The 16,977-nt window shown below is 42.1% G+C and overlaps 1 protein-coding gene, 1 long non-coding RNA gene and 1 pseudogene across 10 annotated transcripts in view; all 3 read right to left on the minus strand.

Moving 5' to 3' along the window:
* Positions 1–6,109, minus strand: part of Nup98 (nucleoporin 98 and 96 precursor) — a 110,487-nt gene extending 104,378 nt beyond the window's left edge. For 8 of the 9 annotated variants that reach the window (XR_010049855.1, XM_063256594.1, XM_063256596.1 and 5 more), the window contains exon 1: positions 5,921–6,109. The gene's annotated coding sequence lies outside the window, so the exon portion shown is untranslated. The remainder of the gene's footprint in view (positions 1–5,920) is intronic. The other variant, XM_063256592.1, reaches the window with a different exon arrangement.
* On the minus strand, positions 299–396 carry LOC111755098 (U6 spliceosomal RNA; annotated as a pseudogene).
* A 7,733-nt stretch (positions 6,110–13,842) lies between the features above and the next one.
* Positions 13,843–16,974, minus strand: LOC134477707 (uncharacterized). Its single transcript, XR_010049856.1, has 2 exons — positions 16,818–16,974; positions 13,843–16,724 (listed from the first exon to the last, which is right to left on the minus strand). It is a non-coding gene; the product is annotated as an uncharacterized LOC134477707 (long non-coding RNA).
* Between the last annotated feature and the right edge of the window lie 3 nt (positions 16,975–16,977).

The following is a 16,977-nucleotide window of genomic DNA, read 5'->3' on the forward strand; positions in this document are numbered from 1 at the left end:
AGAAAAGCGGAATGAGCTATATCCACAGAAGAAAAACTAACCTGCTCAACAAAAGAAGCAGGATACAGGAGTCAACCAAAAATTAATGTAAGATTCTAGCTAAATTGTTTCCAGCAGGATGTCTTTTGTGATTCTTTCTTCTAAAAACACTAACTTTCCAGTTTGGTGTCATTTGTTTGGACTCTGAAAGGGGGAGGAAGTCTGTATACAAGTGGTCTCAGCTAATTAAATTCCAAGTTTATCAATTTGGCTGCTTGGACTCCTATACTATTGTTCATGAACCCATGTCATTTTTTTTTTAAATATGGAACGCTTCACGAATGTGTCATTGTAGTGCAGGAGCCATGCTAATCTTTTCCGTATCACTCCAATTTTAGTGTATGTGCTGCCAAAAACTATTTATTTATTTATTTGTGGTGCCAGAGATCGAACTCACAACCTTATACTTGTCAGGCAGGCACTTATACCACTGCGCCAAATTCCTGGCCCCCTTTTTATTTTTTGAGACAGGGTCTCATAAATTTCCCTGGCTGAGATTTGACTTATAATTTTAGCTTCCCAGAGAGGCAGGATTACAGACAGGCACCACTATACCTGGTTAGCTTTCCAATTTGTGGACTTATCTGATAAAATCAGTAGCAACAGTAACAACTATATAGCAACAGTAACAACTATATAATTAACAGTAACAGGTGTATAATTAAATCTCAACAAATAGAAGACCTACATACTCCAGAAACCGGTAACTTCCAAATAACCAATGCATAATGTTACAAAATCACGAATAATGGCAGCTTAAGATGGACCAGTGATCTTTCTCCCTCCATGTATGAACCTAGGGCTTCACACTTGCTAGACAAACACTCTACCACTGTTGGACAGAACATTCCAGCCCAGAACCAGTGAATTTTACTTTAACAGCCTATATGAATTTAATGACATGGTTACAGATTCTATACTACAACTAACCTTTAAAATGGTTTGGGTTTTAAAAAATGGTTTGGGTGGTATCAACAGAAAATATCTGAAAATTTATTTCTCATAGAACTTATTTATGTTAACAAGAATTTTAAAATTCAAACCAGGCATGGTGGTATAAACTACTAATCACAGCACTCAGAGGCTCACTCATACAGAAGTCTGAGGGCAGCCAGGGCAACAAACAGAGATTTTGCCTCAAAAAAATCAAACACAAAAACAAGTTTGGTTTGTTTTTTACTTATTAGTTCATACTGGCTATACATCATGATACATTCATCATAAGGGATACATAGTCTTTTCTTTTCTTTTTTTTTTTCCTTTTTATCGGTACCAGGGATCGAACTCACGACTGCCTGCTTGCAAGGCAGGTGCTTATGCAGCTGAGCTAAATCCCCAGCCCCCAGGGATACATAGTCTTAATTCTTCTCATTTTCCTCCCCTCCCTTCAGTCCTTCTTCCCTTCCCCATTTATAAAATCTCTGCTTCCATTTTTTCTCTTCCACTCTTTAAAATCCCTTACCTTCCTTCCTTTCTCTCTCCCTTGTTCCCAAACACAGGTTTTTAAAAATCATTAACATTTCACAATCTTCTTCAGTTTTAATATCTAATACATTAAATATCAATTCACACAAGCAAAAGTTGTTTAGTCATGAATTTTAAACATTTAAAGGAGTCCAGGGCTTGGGGGTATAGCTCAGGAGTTCAGCACCTGCCTGGCAAGCAGGAGGTCCTGAGTTCAATTCCTGGCACCAAAAAAAAAAAAAAAAAAAAAAGACTAAGAGACTATAAGCATGAGAGCGGCTATTCTAGACTTCTGCTATTACCTACTAATTTGTCTGCCGAGCCCCAGCCTCACATCTTTCAATATACTCTACTCTACTATCCTATCCTTCAGTTTACACTTACTTTCTTAGCTAAGGAGAGAGAAGAAACAATTTTTTTTTTTGTCTTTTTCTTTTTTTATCGGTACCGGGGATGGAACTCACAACTGCATGCTTGCAAGGCAGGCGCTTATGCCACTGAGCTAAATCCCCAGCCCCTCCCCTTTTTTTAACAATGAGCTATAGTAGCAATTTTATTTTATTTATTTTATTTTTTTGTGGTACCAGGGATCAAACTCATGATCTCGTGCTTGCCAGGCAGGCACTTATGCCACTAAGCTAAATCCCCAGCCAAAGAAACAACTTTTATTTATTTATTTTTTTGTCCTTTTCCTTTTTATTGGTACCAGGGATCGAACTCACGACTGCCTGCTTTCAAGGCAGGCGCTTATGCCGCTGAGCTAAACCCCTAGCCCCTAGAAACAACTTTTAAATGGCATGGTGTGATACCTTAACCTTTGTCAATTTCCTATTATCTTGCTTTTGAAATTCTGTATCTTTGTTTTTATTGGTCTTCTCTCTTTAAAAATAAAGTAAAAATAAATAAATGGTAGTGTATGCCTATAATCCCAACATTCTATAAGTCTGAGGCAGGAAGACTGCAAATTGGAGCTCAGCTTGAGCAACTTAACTCTATAGCAAAACAAAAAATAAAAAAGGGCTGGAGATGTAGCTCAGTGATAGAGCACTTGCATAGCATCCTCAATGCCCTGGGCTGAATCTCTGAGTTTAATAATCATTAAATTATTAATAATTTAATAATAAATTAAAACAATTTTAATTTCTCTCTCTCTCTCTTTTTTTTTTTAGCTCAGCGGCATAAGCACCTGCCTTGCAAGCAGGCAGTTGTGAGTTCGATCCCCGGTACCGATAAAAAGGAAAAAGAAAAAAAAAAAAAAAAACAACTGTTTTCCATTACACAACTATGAACTCTTCAAATATGTCAAACCATGAGTATATATTAAATTATTGTACACATGTGTATTTCTGTGGCACCAACTCTGAGTGAAATGGAAAGACAACAGAATTGTATTTAATACATTAATACAACTAAAAGCTCTTTTGTGCCTCCTCAAAAATAAATTGCTTGAGTTAACATAATCTCTCTTCTTTCAAACAAGATCTCGATTTCTCCTATGCCAGAGAAAGGGAAGTTACCACACAAACAGAACAAGAAACAAAAGTTACTCAAACATGGAAAAACAAAAAGAAAAGTCACTCTAGTACTCTTAGCTTTAGCTTCCCATTGTCAGAACTTAACAATTAAATGATTCTTCATGGACAATGTTTTCTTTCCTCTAAATTTTATCTTGGACAACTTATTTCTTTTAACAAAATTATTTATTAAAAACACTTTAATAACTTACTTTACAGACATCAACCAAAATAAAGGTATGATTTTGCTAAAATATTAGTAATATTTTTACTGAAGAAGGGTCTCAATCAGGGGCAGTATTTACAATTTCTGGAGGCTTTCTTGATTGGCACAACCTAGGGAGGAGGTATTGTGGATATCTCAGGGATAGAGAAGGAAGGCTGTTAAGTAACCTGAACAAGAGACCTCCCACATTAAAAAGTTATCTGGTCCAAGTGTCAAGAGTGCTGCAGCCAAGGAACCTTTCTCTAGAGACATACTATGTACCAAATACCCAGGTCAATTCCAAACACAATGCACCAAATTCTCAGGGACTGTTTTCATATCTTGCTTCTACTGACTTACACCTCTTAATTCCTTAGTCCTCTAACTTTTCAACGAAGTCTGTAATTATAGACACAGTAGTCACTTTATTAGAAAATAAGTATCAGTACTAGTACATCTTACTTCCTATATTGTCATCATACGTTAAAGTAGTATGACCATTTTTTTCTGAGCTGCAAATTTGATTTCCTAAAAATTCTACTTAATCTTAGTTATCTAGAAGTTGGTCTGACACAAAGTCAAGTATAAAGCACCATGTAAAGCTCATACAGTGTAAGTTCCCTTATTTAGGTCTCATACTTCAGGAAAACACAAATATCCAGACTTTGGGTTTTTAGATTTAACTTCCCCAATTTATTTATTCATTCAAGCAGATAGAGCCTACTGAGTCTACTACTATTACTGAGTCTACTATGTGCCAGGTAACCTAAATACAAAGACAAGATAAAAATATTTTACTATAATCTACTATAAACACAAACAGCTAAAATACAAAATGATATGTGCTATAAATAGAAGTATCAAATAAATGTCAGAAGCTTACAAAGGAGAATATGCCAAGAAAGGCTTCCCAGAAGGTGATGCTTGAACTGAGAAAATGTTACAGAAAACATAACACGATTACATGTTAATATTTAGACTACAGATCTCTTCTGATTTTATGCACCACTAGTTTGTAATTCCTGCTTTGTCACACAAAGTGACAAACTGACCAATATGGTAACAAGTTAATTTCAATGAATATGGAAGAATCAAAAATAATTTTATCAAAGCTAGTTGTGGTCATATATGCCTATAAACCCAGCACCCAGAAAGCAGAGACATGAGGATTCTCACAAGCTAGAGAGTAGCCTGTGCTACACAGCAAGATCTTGTCTCCAAACAAACCCCACAATTTTATCAAAGTCATTCCCAGTACTTCCATACCGTCCAATTTCTAGCTGTTTTTTATTTCTTGTTTTATTTACTTTTTAGAAGGGTTTAGGCATCTTGCTACGTTGTCCAGAGGCTGGTCTAAAACTCCTGGGCTAATTGATCCTCTTGTCTCAGCCTTCACAAGTAGCTTCTAGTATGTGTCACATGCAGGACTTACTTGATTTCGCTTTTTAAATGTCCTACTTCCCACCAAGTAAACACCTGTCATCCAGTAAACAACCATTTCTTTCTGAATTTCTAAAACTATCTAGGGAAATAATCAATTATAGTTCTTCTTTCTTCCGGTTAATTTCTTAATCCAAAAGTTTAATTTCTTCAACTTATCTTACAATACTTCATTCTGAATTGTGTACCTGAAAGTCATCATGAGTTCCAAGTACAATTAGAAAGTGACTGCTATCTAGCTTCCCAAATCTGTGAATTCCTCCTCCTGTAATTATTTCAGAGCCGTGGTATATCCCTAACTGAAATACTCTTTCCTTTGAATCCCCAGAAGTTGGCACAAGACAACTTAGATTTAGAAGAACAGTAACGACTGTTACATTCACTTTCAATACATGGCACCACCGACTTTTACCAACTTTTTAGTGACCAAAGTCTAGGTTAAGACACCACTACTGGAAGTATCTAATGCACCATAAAAAGATGGCAGCAACCAAATTGGAAACGCTATTCTGTTTCTATCAAATGCCTCTGTACACCTCACTACTTACCAAATAGAATACTCAATAACGGGAAACTGGAACATACATGAAGGATGGAGTAGAAGAAACTGTTAGTATGGACCCCTTGGAATCCCAATCTACAAAACTTGCGTAGGAACACTGAAATATTTTCTGACGTCCTCGTGGTTATAGTAATCCAGGAATCCAATCTTTCTCATCTAGCTTTACAAAGAATATGTGGAATGCCAGAAAAAGGCCTTTTACCCACATGAAACGATCCTAATTCTCAAATACTGTCTTCAAAGGAACTTTCGACTCACCCATGCTAAGGCTGAAACTTCCCCAGTATATCCCGCAAAGACCAATAAAGCCCGTCGAGCATCACGGTCAAGAAATGCGGGGAGATGCCACTAAGATCTCAAGACACTGTCCTCACATAGAAAGGAACCGCGGGCTCCTAATAACCGCTCATCGAATGAATGACGACGACCACGGAAATGGACGCCCCCTCCGCGTGGGCTGCCACGGAAGACACCCGGCTAAGACCCCACTGGTGCTGATAACCTCTCAGGGACCCAAGAGCTGGGCTGCAGGGCCAAAGGTCGTGAGCCCCGCCCCCTCGCACAAGGTTGATCCTGTGAGCTGGGGCGGGAGACTTCAGAGCCAAGAGGGCCCCGAACGCCTAGCGCACCAGCCCGCCCGGAGGGGAGGAGGAGCCTGCCGGTCCAGAGTCGCCGCCACTCCAGTTCCTCACTTACCGCGGTGTGTTGGGGAAGGTGGAGTGTCCAGAGTGAGGGCCAAGGCCCGTCCACCACCCGCTGCTCACAGAGCAGCGCGCGCCCACCGGGAAACCGTCGCCGCCGCCACCGCTACCGACCGCCTCTTCGGGCGCAGGAGCGCAGAGGGCCCGACTGCGTCACACGCCGCCCGCCGTCAGAGGCTGGCTCTGGACGCTCCGCCCTTGGCGCGTGCGTATTGGTAGACAACACTGCCACTCGAAGTCTTTTCCATTACTCATTGGGCAAGGAGTCTTTTGAAACCGAGCGTAAGGAAGGTCTTCGCTGGGAGAGAAGGGGAAGAGGAGGGGCGTAACGAGTCGGGGGGGAGGAAAAAGGGAGAAATGGTAGGAGGGACTTGGAGGCCCACCTCTCGCCGTCGCGGTTGGCTGGGAGAGAATCGTGACGTCACAGAGGGGGCCTTCAAAGCGGGTTGCTGAGTGGCTAGATTGGCATGTACTGGCCGGGGTTGAGGAGAAGAGCGGTGACGCTACACTGAGGCTCCGCCCCCTTTCTTGGAGCGGAGAAACTCGGTTTGCGGAAGCTCGGCCCAATCAGAAGGCTGGCCTCGGGATGGCAGGGTAACTATTCTACCCTTCACTTGCCTTGTTCCGCGGGGGATGATGGGAAGACTTTTTCTTACGCACCAGGCGGGCTCTTCCTGTATAGAACACGTGGAATCTCGAGGGTCCTGGATGGTCCGCGCAATTTATGTGCGGCTACTTTGAGGCATAGCTACCTAACCTGCTTCTCTCCTGACCCATGCTATCCTTAGGACACCAGTTACCTTTCTGAATTTCTGAAATATTCCTGAGCATTATATTGGTGTCCTAAGAAAATGATTCCCTTTGGATCTGATAAAAATAAGGATTTGGGGTCCAGCGTGGTGGCGCAGGCCTGTAATCCCAGCACTCAGGAGGCCAAGGCAGAAGGATTGCTGCGAGTTTGCGGTCATCCTGGGCTACATACTGAATTCAAGGCTAGCCTTAACTAGTTAACTAGAACCTGTCTCAAAAAAAAGTGGGGGAGGGTTTGGAACTTCTTTTCCAGATGCATTTTGAGAACCCTCACTGATTTTTTTTTTTGTCGTTTTCAGTACCAGGGATGGAACTCAAGACCACACACTTGCAAGGCAGGCACTTATGCCACTGAGCTAAATCCCCAACCCAACCCCCCCCCCCTTACTGATTCTTAAAAACTTGGTTCAAATGTTTCTGCCTTCTGTGGGATACAATTGCCAACCTTTGAGGAAACCGTGCTAGTGCTTGCACAGACCTCTGTTAGGGTCTCCTCACTTTGTATCCTGTAATTGAGAATTATTCTGCACCCTTAGTGGTCAGGGCTGTATTTACATGCTTTTAAGTGGGTGTTTTTTGAGCTGGAGATTTAGCTCAGTGGCACAGTACCTTCCTGGAAAGTGCAAGGTCTTTAGTTCAATTCCTGGAACAACAACAACAAAAAAAGCCACCCTTTCTTCCAGGGCCATATGCCAAAGCAGAATTCTTATGCATGTTACAAGTCAGGGTGGAAGGGTATATTCTAGAAACTAAACATCACTCAGAGAGTAAAGTATATGCATACTACCTTTACCTTTGTACTACCAGCTCCTCTTGGGATATTAATTCAAAGCTGAAATGAGATACGACAAATCCCTTGGAGTTTTCAGTGAGTTTTCAGTGACAGAAAAAAATTAAAGACAATTGACTTAAAAAAAAAAAATGAGGTATGCCAAATGTGATGCATGCCGAGGCAAGATAGTCACCATTTCCAGGCCAGCCTGGACTATACAGTGGGCTTGGCCAGAACTACACAGCGAGACCCTGTCGCAAAAAATGAAGCAAGGGATTTGATGGTGCCCACTGTAGCCCCAATTTAGGAAGCTGAGGCAGGAGGATCAAAAAGTCAAAGCCAACCTGGGAAATTTAAGAGGTTCTATCTCAAAATAGAAAAGGAAGCTGGGGATATAGCTTGGTTCACAAGTGCCTACCTGACAACTATGAGGTCATGAGTTCAATCCCCAGTACTAAAAAAATAAAATAGGACTGGTGACATAGTTCAGCAATAAAACTTTTGATTCACAGACACAAGTTCCTGGTTTCAATTCTCTACTAGGAAAACAAAAGTAAAGTGATTGTGAAGATGCAGTAAGATAGTGGATGGAGGAAATTACACACTGTAGGTGTTCAATAGATGCTTAAAGAAAGGAAAATGTTAACATGTGAATGACCAAATAGTAAAACTGTTCTATATAAAAATCCCTGTTTTCCTACCAATCTCCTTTGCCCTTGCTCTAAATCAAAAATGACATTAGTTCTCTCTGGAAAATTATAGTAGATTTCTCGCTGTTATCAAACTATGATTTCTTGTTTTTTAACCTTCAATCTCAAATATGTTTAATTTATCTCTTCTTATTTCAGTGTCCCTACGGCCAGGTACCAGAGTAGATAGACTTGAGATGTTTGATGCATAAATGAGTGAATTTTTTTTTTCTTTTTCCTTTTTATCGGTACCGGGGATCAAACTCATGACTGCCTACTTGCAAGGCAGGCGCTTATGCCTGCTGAGCTATATCCCCAGCCCCTTGTTTGTTTGTTTTTAAAGACAGAGTCTCACTCTATAGTTCAGGCTGGCTTTGAACTCACTAGTGCAGAGTGGCCTTGAACATAACAGCATTCCTCCTGCCTCTGCCTTCCAACTGGATTGTTTTGTTTTACAGAGGATCAAGACCAAAATCTTTGAATATACTAGACAAGTGCCCCATCATTGAGTCACACCTTCATCTGCCTTTGGCTCAGGGGATTGAGACCAGGGTCTTAACACTTTTTGTTTGTTTGTTTGTTTGTTTTTTGTACCGGAGATTGAACTCACAACCTCTGCATGCACATGCTTGTGTCACTAAGCTAAATCCCCAGCCCCACCCATCCCTTTTTTACTTTTTATTTTGAGGCATAATCTTACTGAGTTGCCCTCAGCTGGATTTAAACTGTTTTTTATTGTTTTTTGAGACAGGGTCTTGCTACTAGTTCAGGCAGGCCTTGAACTCATTTGAACTCCCAGCACTTTACCTGCCTCAGCCTTCTAAGTGCTGGGATTACAGATGTGTGGAAGCCCTGGGTATAAATCTCGATCCAGTGTTAGCTGTATGAACTTGGGCAAATTTTCTAACCTCAATTTCCTCCTCAGTAAAGTAGAAATAACAACTTTGCTTGCCTCACAGGGTTGTTATGAAAATTAAAGTGACACGGAGTGGCTCATGCCCATAATTCCATCAAATTGAGAGGCCCAGGTAGGAGACTCACATGTTCTAGGCCAACCTGGGGGACTAGATGAGACCTTGTTTCAAAATAAGAAACAACAGAAGTGGGACTGTAGCTTAATGGTAGAGTACTTGTCTTGCACAGGTTTACCCTCCAATATGAGAAAAAACAAATCTAAGATGTGTAGATGAGGGCTGGGGATTTAGCTCAGCGGCATAAGTGCCTGCCTTGTAAAGCAGGCGGTCGTGAGTTCGATCCCTGGTACTAATAAAAAGGAAAAAGACAAAAAAAAAAAAAAAAAGATGTGTAGATGGAATGTATCTGTTGTGGTACCTGGTACACAGTAAGTCCTCAATAGTTAATATTTTTGGGGGGCTGGAGGTTTAGCTCAGCGCCATAAGCATCTGCCTTGCTAGCAGGCAGTCGTGAGTTTGATCCCTGGTACCGATAAAAAAAAAAAAAGACCAAAAAAATAATAATATTTTTATTCTTTTAAAATGGTCCAGGCCTGGCGTGATGGTGCATGCCTGTAGTCCTAGCACTCTGAAGGCCAAGGCAGGAGGATTGCTGAGAGTTTGAGGCCAGCCTGGACTACATAGTGAATTCAAGTCCAGCCTGAACTGCATAGCAAAATCCTGTATCAAAAAGACAAAAAAAAAAAAAACCAACAAAACACACACCTGTCATCCCAGCACTGGAGAGGCTGAGACAGAAAGGATTGTCATGAGTTCAAAGCAAGCCTGAACTATATAGCAAGACCCTCAGGGCTGCGAATATAGCTCAGTGGCATAGTGCTTGCCTGACAAGTATAAGGTCTTGTGCTTGATTCCAGTACCAAAAAAAAAAAAAGTTAATATTTAAACAGTGTATCACAGAGTTCTCTAAGTATTCTAAAACATGGATTCTGACACAGAAAAGTGGCTCAGATATATGTCTTGAAGCTTCAAAGTGGCCATACCTGTAATTCCTGCACTCTGGGAGGCTGAGGCAGAAGGATGGCAAAGTTGAGCACAGCCTGGGCAATATAGTAAGACCTTGTCTCAGAATAAAATATAAAATAGTCAGGATGTAAGTCAATGCAAAAGCCTTGAGTTCCATCTCCAGTACTGAGGGGAGAAAAAGAAAGAAAGAGATGCCTTGAGTGAGTAAACTTCTGGGTACATACAGTTTAGAGTATGAGGGTGTGTACAGAAAATGAGATCCTTAAACTGTGCATACTTGTGGGAAGACTGGAGGACACACTGGATGAGGAATGAATAGCTCAGAGAGGAACATCCTGTGGCCAGGGCAATTTCCAAGGTCCTTGTATTGACTATTTTGGTAGGGATATTGACTGCAGCACATTGTTCCCAAAGTTATCATCATCTTCCCTCTTCCACTCTAAACACGAGTTAGGTAGGGCCTCACTGTGTGATCCAGGCTGGCCTCAAACTTAGAGCAATCCTCCTATCTCAGTGTCTTGAGTGCTGCAGGCATGCCTGGCAACTTTTTTTTTTTGTTACCAGCGATGGAACTCGACCTCACACTTGCAAGGCAGGTGCTTATTATGCCCCTGAGCTAAATCCTAGGCCCTGACTTTTTTTTTTTTAATAGCAAGAATTGAACCCAGGCTCATGCATACTAGGCAAGCACTCTGTCACTGAACTGTATTCCCAGCCTATGATTAACTATTCTAAAAGTGAACAATTTAGCCGGTGTGGTGGCTCACACCTGTAATCCCAGCACTCGGGCAGGAGGATCATTTCGAGTTCCAGACTAGCTTAGGCTACAAAGTGAGTTCAAGGCCAGCCTGAACTGCATAGGGACACCCTGACTCAAAAAGACAAAAAAAAAGTGAACAATTTGAGGTAAGGCAGGAGGATAGCAAGTTTGAGCCTAGTCTTGGCAATTGAGCAACTTAGCAAGACTGTCTCAAATTAAAAAGTAAAAAATGAGCTGGGGAGATAGCTTAGTGGGGGAGGCCCTGAATTCGATCCCCAAGTATCACAAGAAAAAAAAAAGTGAACATAGGGGCTGGGGATTTAGCTCAGTGGCAGAAGTGCCTGCCTTGCAAGCAGGCAGTTATGAGTTCGATCCCCTCTACCAGTCGTGAGTTCGATCCCCGATACCGATAAAAAGGAAAAAGACAAAAAAAAAAAAAAAAAGTGAACAAATCAGTGGCATTTGTTATGCAATATTCGTAATGTTCTGCAGCTCTACTTCTAAACATTTTCATCATTTTAAGCCAGTGATGGTGAACTTTTTTTTTTTTTTTTTGTCTTTTTCATTTTTATCAGTACCAGGATCAACCTCACAACCGCCTGCTTGCAAGGCAGGTGCTTATGCCACTGAGCTAAATCCCCAGCCCCTGATGGTGAACTTTTAATGATACAAACAGACTGCTACAGAACGCATGCCATACATTCACCACCACTACTTTAAGCAAAACCCCTTATCCACCAAACAGTGTCTCATTCCCCTCTTCCTCCAGCCACTGATAGCCACCAGACTGCAGTCTGTCTCAGTGAATTTAGTTATACTGAATGTTATATATAAAAGGAATCACACAGTATGTGGCCTTTTGTGTTTGACTTCTTTCACTTAGCATGTTTTCAAAGTTCATCTGGCTTGTAGAATGTACCAGTGCTTCATTGCTTTTCATGGATGAATAATATCCTATTGTGTGGCTGTATTACAGTTTATCCATTGGTTGGTAAACTTTTGGCATATTTCTTTTGAGTTATGAAAGGGCTTCTATGAACATACATGTACACATGCCTTTTTAAGTGTCTGTTTTCAGTTCTTTGTGGTATATACCTACAAGTGGAATTGCTGTCATAGGGTAAGTATGTTTAAGTTTTTAGGAACTTCCAGACTGTTTCCAAAGGCATTTCATGCAGTTCTTGAAATTTTGCTCAGTTTATCTAGATACTGACCATCCTTCAAAAACCCTGTTCAATTAAGTCAACCCAACAAATATTTTGAAATTGTATCTCTGTGTGTAAAGCTAAAAGATCATGAAATAGGGAGAGTTTATCCTTAACTCCCAGAGCCAGGTGTAGTGGTGCATACCTATGAACAAAGAAAAAGAAGAGGAAGGGGAAGAAAAAGGAGGAGAAGGAAGAGGAGGAGGAAAAGAAGAAGAGGAAAAACAGAAAGGTGAGAAAGGCCACTGTATTCCATCTTGCATGGTGGCCATCCTCACCCTGTAGGGTGTAAAATCTTTTTACCATTTAAAGGATGAGAGAGAAAAGGACAGAGAAAAAGAAAAGAGAGGGATGAAAGAAAGGCAAGAAAATCAGGCAATAATTTTGCTCTATTGCAGAGAGAGAGAAAGAGAAAAGAAAGAAAGGCAAGCAATATCTTTGCTCTGTTGTGGTCACAGCTATTAAGTTTTTATTTTAAAGAGAAAAAAAGTTTTAAAGAGGGAAAAAACAAGGGAAATAAAACGATAAAATCAATCCGAATAAATCAGAATAAGTGATACAGGACTTCCAAACCTTATGAAATCAACAACAGTTGCCACAGTGCCTTTGTTGTCTTCAAAATAGCTGCATATATCATCTTTGTATTAGAAATTGAACAGAATGCAACAGAATAGAAACAATAAAAACAATGACTGCAATAAAGTACATCAAAAAAAAAAAAAAAAAACAGTAGTAAATACATAATGGCTTCCATAACATGTCTTGCAATCTTTTAAGTAGCTGTTCTTTTTTTTTTTTTTTGTCTTTTCCCTTTTTATCGGTACCAGGGATCGAGCTCACGACTGCCTGCTTGCAAGGCAGGCGCTTATGCCACTGAGCTAAATCCCCAGCCCCTAAATAGCTGTTCTTGCCATCAGAGTTAACATAAACAAAACAAAATACACCCCCCCCCCAAAAAAAAACAATGAAAATGATATGGTTTCACTGCAGAGATCTCCTCCCTTGGGGCCTGGTTAGCGACTAGCACTGAATCTCGCTGACTCATGGAAAGAGGCTTGGGTTTGGCTCTCCCCACGCTGCAGGCAGCAGCCCTCGCATGGTGCTTGGTAACCCGGCAGGGATCTCCTCCCTGTGGGGCATGGGTCTCTCCCTCCACAGTCCGAAAATGGTGCTGAGTCACAGAGGCTGGATGCTAATAAAGATGTGACAGAAGATGCAGCTTATGGAGTGGGAAGGTGGGCAGATCATGTAACCTGGGAGAAGAGAAAGTTAAGCAAACCAAAGAGGAGGCGTGTATAGTTACAATGTAGCACAGAATGTAAAATTTGTGATTGCTGGAGTGGAGGATGGCAATATTATGAGGTGTTGAATACCACACTAAAGAATTTGCTTTTGATCCTAAAAGCTATGGAGAGTTGCTTAATAATTTGTTTGCAACAAGGGAGGGCATGGTCAGATTGCTTTTTTTTTTTCTCTTGGTATCGGGGATTGAACTCAGACCTGGCACTTGCCAGGCAGGCGCTGATGCCACTGAGCTAAATCCCTGGCCCCCAGACTCCTTTTTAAGAGATGATGTAGCTGTAGCAGGAAGAATGATGGAGAAGCAGGAGGTCAAGAAGACCAGTGAATGAAATTGCCTGTAAGAAGCTTTCCTTTGACAACTATGTTCCATATGTGTCGCCAGTGTCTAGTGCACTCGGGACCCCGGGAAGAGGCACACACCAAATCAGGACACGGGGGATGCAGAGCAGAGAAAACAGCAATTGCAACTGCATGCTGTGCTTTATTTTTAGGTTCTTATATAGTGAACGGGTCAACTCACAGTGCATTGACGTTTACCTTGCAATAGCACATTTTTGTGACAAGCTTTGTGACAAGTTACAATGTTATCTAAACTATCTAAGTGAAGCTTTTTATCTAAACTATCTAAGTTAAGCAAACAAGCATAACCAGTTCTTCTTGCCCCACTAACCCAGGAGGAACTCCATTAGCCCAAGAATGTTTTTAATTTTGTTTGTTCTTACTAGCCACCTGAAGGTCGGCCACTTCCTTCTAGCTCTGTAAACATAGCCTAGTCACACATCATGAGAAAAGAGGAGAGAACATTTTCTCCTCTTGGGAGGCTTTCCTACCCAGTCTCTGTTCCCATGCCGGGACTGATGTTATCACAGACTATGAGGGGGCCAGACTCCTTAGGGGACACCACACATATGCCCTTCCTTTTATCTCCCCCTCTCCCCACATCCACACTGTCCCCCATGCTTGTAGGGGAAGAACATTGCTAAAAACAAACCCTCAGCTGGGCGGGTGTGTGTGAAACACATGTGTGGACACGGAGACTGGAGAGTGACTGACTGAAACTGGAAACTGATGTTACTATTGCAGTCACAGGCTCTCTGGAATATGTCCAGACACCAGGAGGGCAAGAGATACTAGAAGGCCTCAACAGAAGTACCAGCTACATGGACAATGCAAAAATGCTAGCTCAACCAACACCGAGTGCCTACTGAATTAAACACTTGCTAGCACTAATTCTTTATCTGTAAAAATGGGTTCAAATAAAAAAGTGTATGAGAGTCTGGCATACAGAATCCATGTTACTGTTCCTCACATAAAACAAAGTAGGTGAGTTTTTTGGGTTTTAGGGGGTTCTTCTTCCTCTTCTTCTTCTCCCTCCTCTCTCTCTTCCTCCTCTTGTTCTCCTCCTCCTCCTTCTTTTTTGCTACTGGGAATCAATTTCAGGACCATGTGCTTGCCAGGAAAGCACTGTGCTGCCGAGCTATAAAGTAGGTTAGTCTTTTAAACTGAAGAAATAATTCACAGTGAACACCACTGATGTCACACTGTTCAGAGAAGTTTCAGTGAGGATGAGTTCAAAATGTAGCTCACACATGTAGTTGTGATAACCATCATGCATCGGGTACCCTCTGCATGCCTGGTACACTGCTGTATTACCTCTAATTGTCACAACAATTCTATGCTGTGGATATTCCTAAAGCCATTTTTACAGACAAGGAAACGCAGAATCAGAGCCAAAAGATGAACTGCCCACATGGCCCCAACCACCAGAAAGTTAAAGGTGAGATAAGACCACTTAAAGCTTCAGGCATGGGCAGTGGCCTAGATGCAGAGAGAAGGGCTCTGGCCTTAAGGAATGGTACTTTAGGGTGAAGAGAACAGACAAGGGATCAAGACAGAGAATAAAGTCAGAAGGAGAGGCTGGGGATTTAGCTCAGTGGCATAAGAACCTGCCTGGCAAGTGCAAGGTCCTGAGTTCGATCCCAGGCAGGGAAAAAAAAAAAAAAAGCCAGAAGAAGGCACTCTGGCATGGAGCTCAACAGAGATGATGCCATGAAGCCCCAAGGCAGAAAACCCAAATCTAATTGTTGAAATTGGACAAAAGTAGTTTTTATGTGGTTTTATGAATCTATTTTCTCTAACCCTAAAGAACAAAGTGGGAGAGAATTCAAAGCCAAGGAAAGTTTTTTTGTTTTTGTTTTTGATACTGGAGGTTGAACCCAGGATGATCCCCAACCTGTTTTTAAAATTTTGCAGCAGGGTCTCACTGAATCACTAAGTTGCCCAGACTGGTTTCAAATTTATGACCCCACTACCTCAGCCTCCCAGAGTGTGCCACCATGCCTGGCAATGAAAAGTAGTTTTTAGAATAAGATACTTTCTGTCCAAACTTGGATCCCCAAAGAGTGAATCTGTGATGTATATCTCTGGGTCCCCTACCATTGCTCAGTTCAGTGGCTCAGTGATGGTAAACACTTTAGAGCTTTCAATGATACAGCCCACTGAGGCACACATGCTGTAAGTTCATCACCACTGCCTAGCTGAGTGAATGAACAAGACTGCATATAAAGGAACATATAAAGCTGCAATTACAGCTACTTTGTGAGGTCAAAAGTATTTAATAATAAGGGAATGATTGCAGGTGTCAGTCGAATCCATCGATAAAGTGGGGATGTTGATAGTATCTACTTCGTAAGATTTTTAAAATGAAGAGTAAATGAGAAAACACATTAAAAGTAGAAAAGTGCCTGGGACATGATGGCTGCTCAGAGTACATTAACCTTGAGACGTGATGAGTGCTAGACTGTGTCAATCTTTATGGGAGGATGTAATGGTGACACTGACTAGCTTACAAGTCTTCTACCTTTCCAGATGATCTGCAACCTCCCAAAATGCCAACAGTTGGGACTTTTGGTCCTCTCGCCCTCCTTTGTTGGGGTAGGCTGGTTTTTGCAAAGTGGTGCAGGGTCCTGCTTTATGAATAGGTCAGGATCAGGGAGGGGCAGTAATCGCTGGGAGTTGGCTTCTGGGGATCAACTCTCATTGTGGAGAGCTCAAGGCCTGAGAGCCTCTCTGTGCTTTGTTGCAGGGGACGGGGCGCCCTCTCCTGATTAAAGATGGGAACAGCCCGAAGTTCGTGGAGTGGGCCTCACAGAATCCCACTAAGACAGGGTGTTCTTCCATTTGCTGAAATGTCCCAGCCCTCTCTGCGGAGCGAAGTTTGGAGGAGGGGCGCCGCGGCTAGGGCAAAGCTGGTTTAATACTTCGGAGGGCGAGGCTAGATAATTCGGTGCGAATGAGGTTGCAGGACAGGAGAAGCTGGGGCTGGGGAATGAGATAAATGCCTGTGAGTCAATTTCGTGTTCTTTCAACAGGTGATGGACCTCCGCGGAGAGAGAAGGTGACAGCGTGGCTTACCCCACATGTCAAATCCCGGTGTCCGGGTCTCACGCAGCTAGAATGAACGGGCAGAACGGGGCTGGAGAGAAGCGGCCTGAGGAGACGGCGGACTAGGGGGGCGCCGGGTCGGGGTCCCCGGCGGTGGGGAGGAGCCGGCAGTGGACGAGGGCGCAGTTTC

This window comes from Cavia porcellus, unplaced genomic scaffold (assembly GCF_034190915.1).
Source record: "Cavia porcellus strain 051 isolate PalLab524CR breed Dunkin Hartley unplaced genomic scaffold, mCavPor4.1 scaffold_9, whole genome shotgun sequence".
Taxonomy (NCBI): domain Eukaryota; kingdom Metazoa; phylum Chordata; class Mammalia; order Rodentia; family Caviidae; genus Cavia; species Cavia porcellus.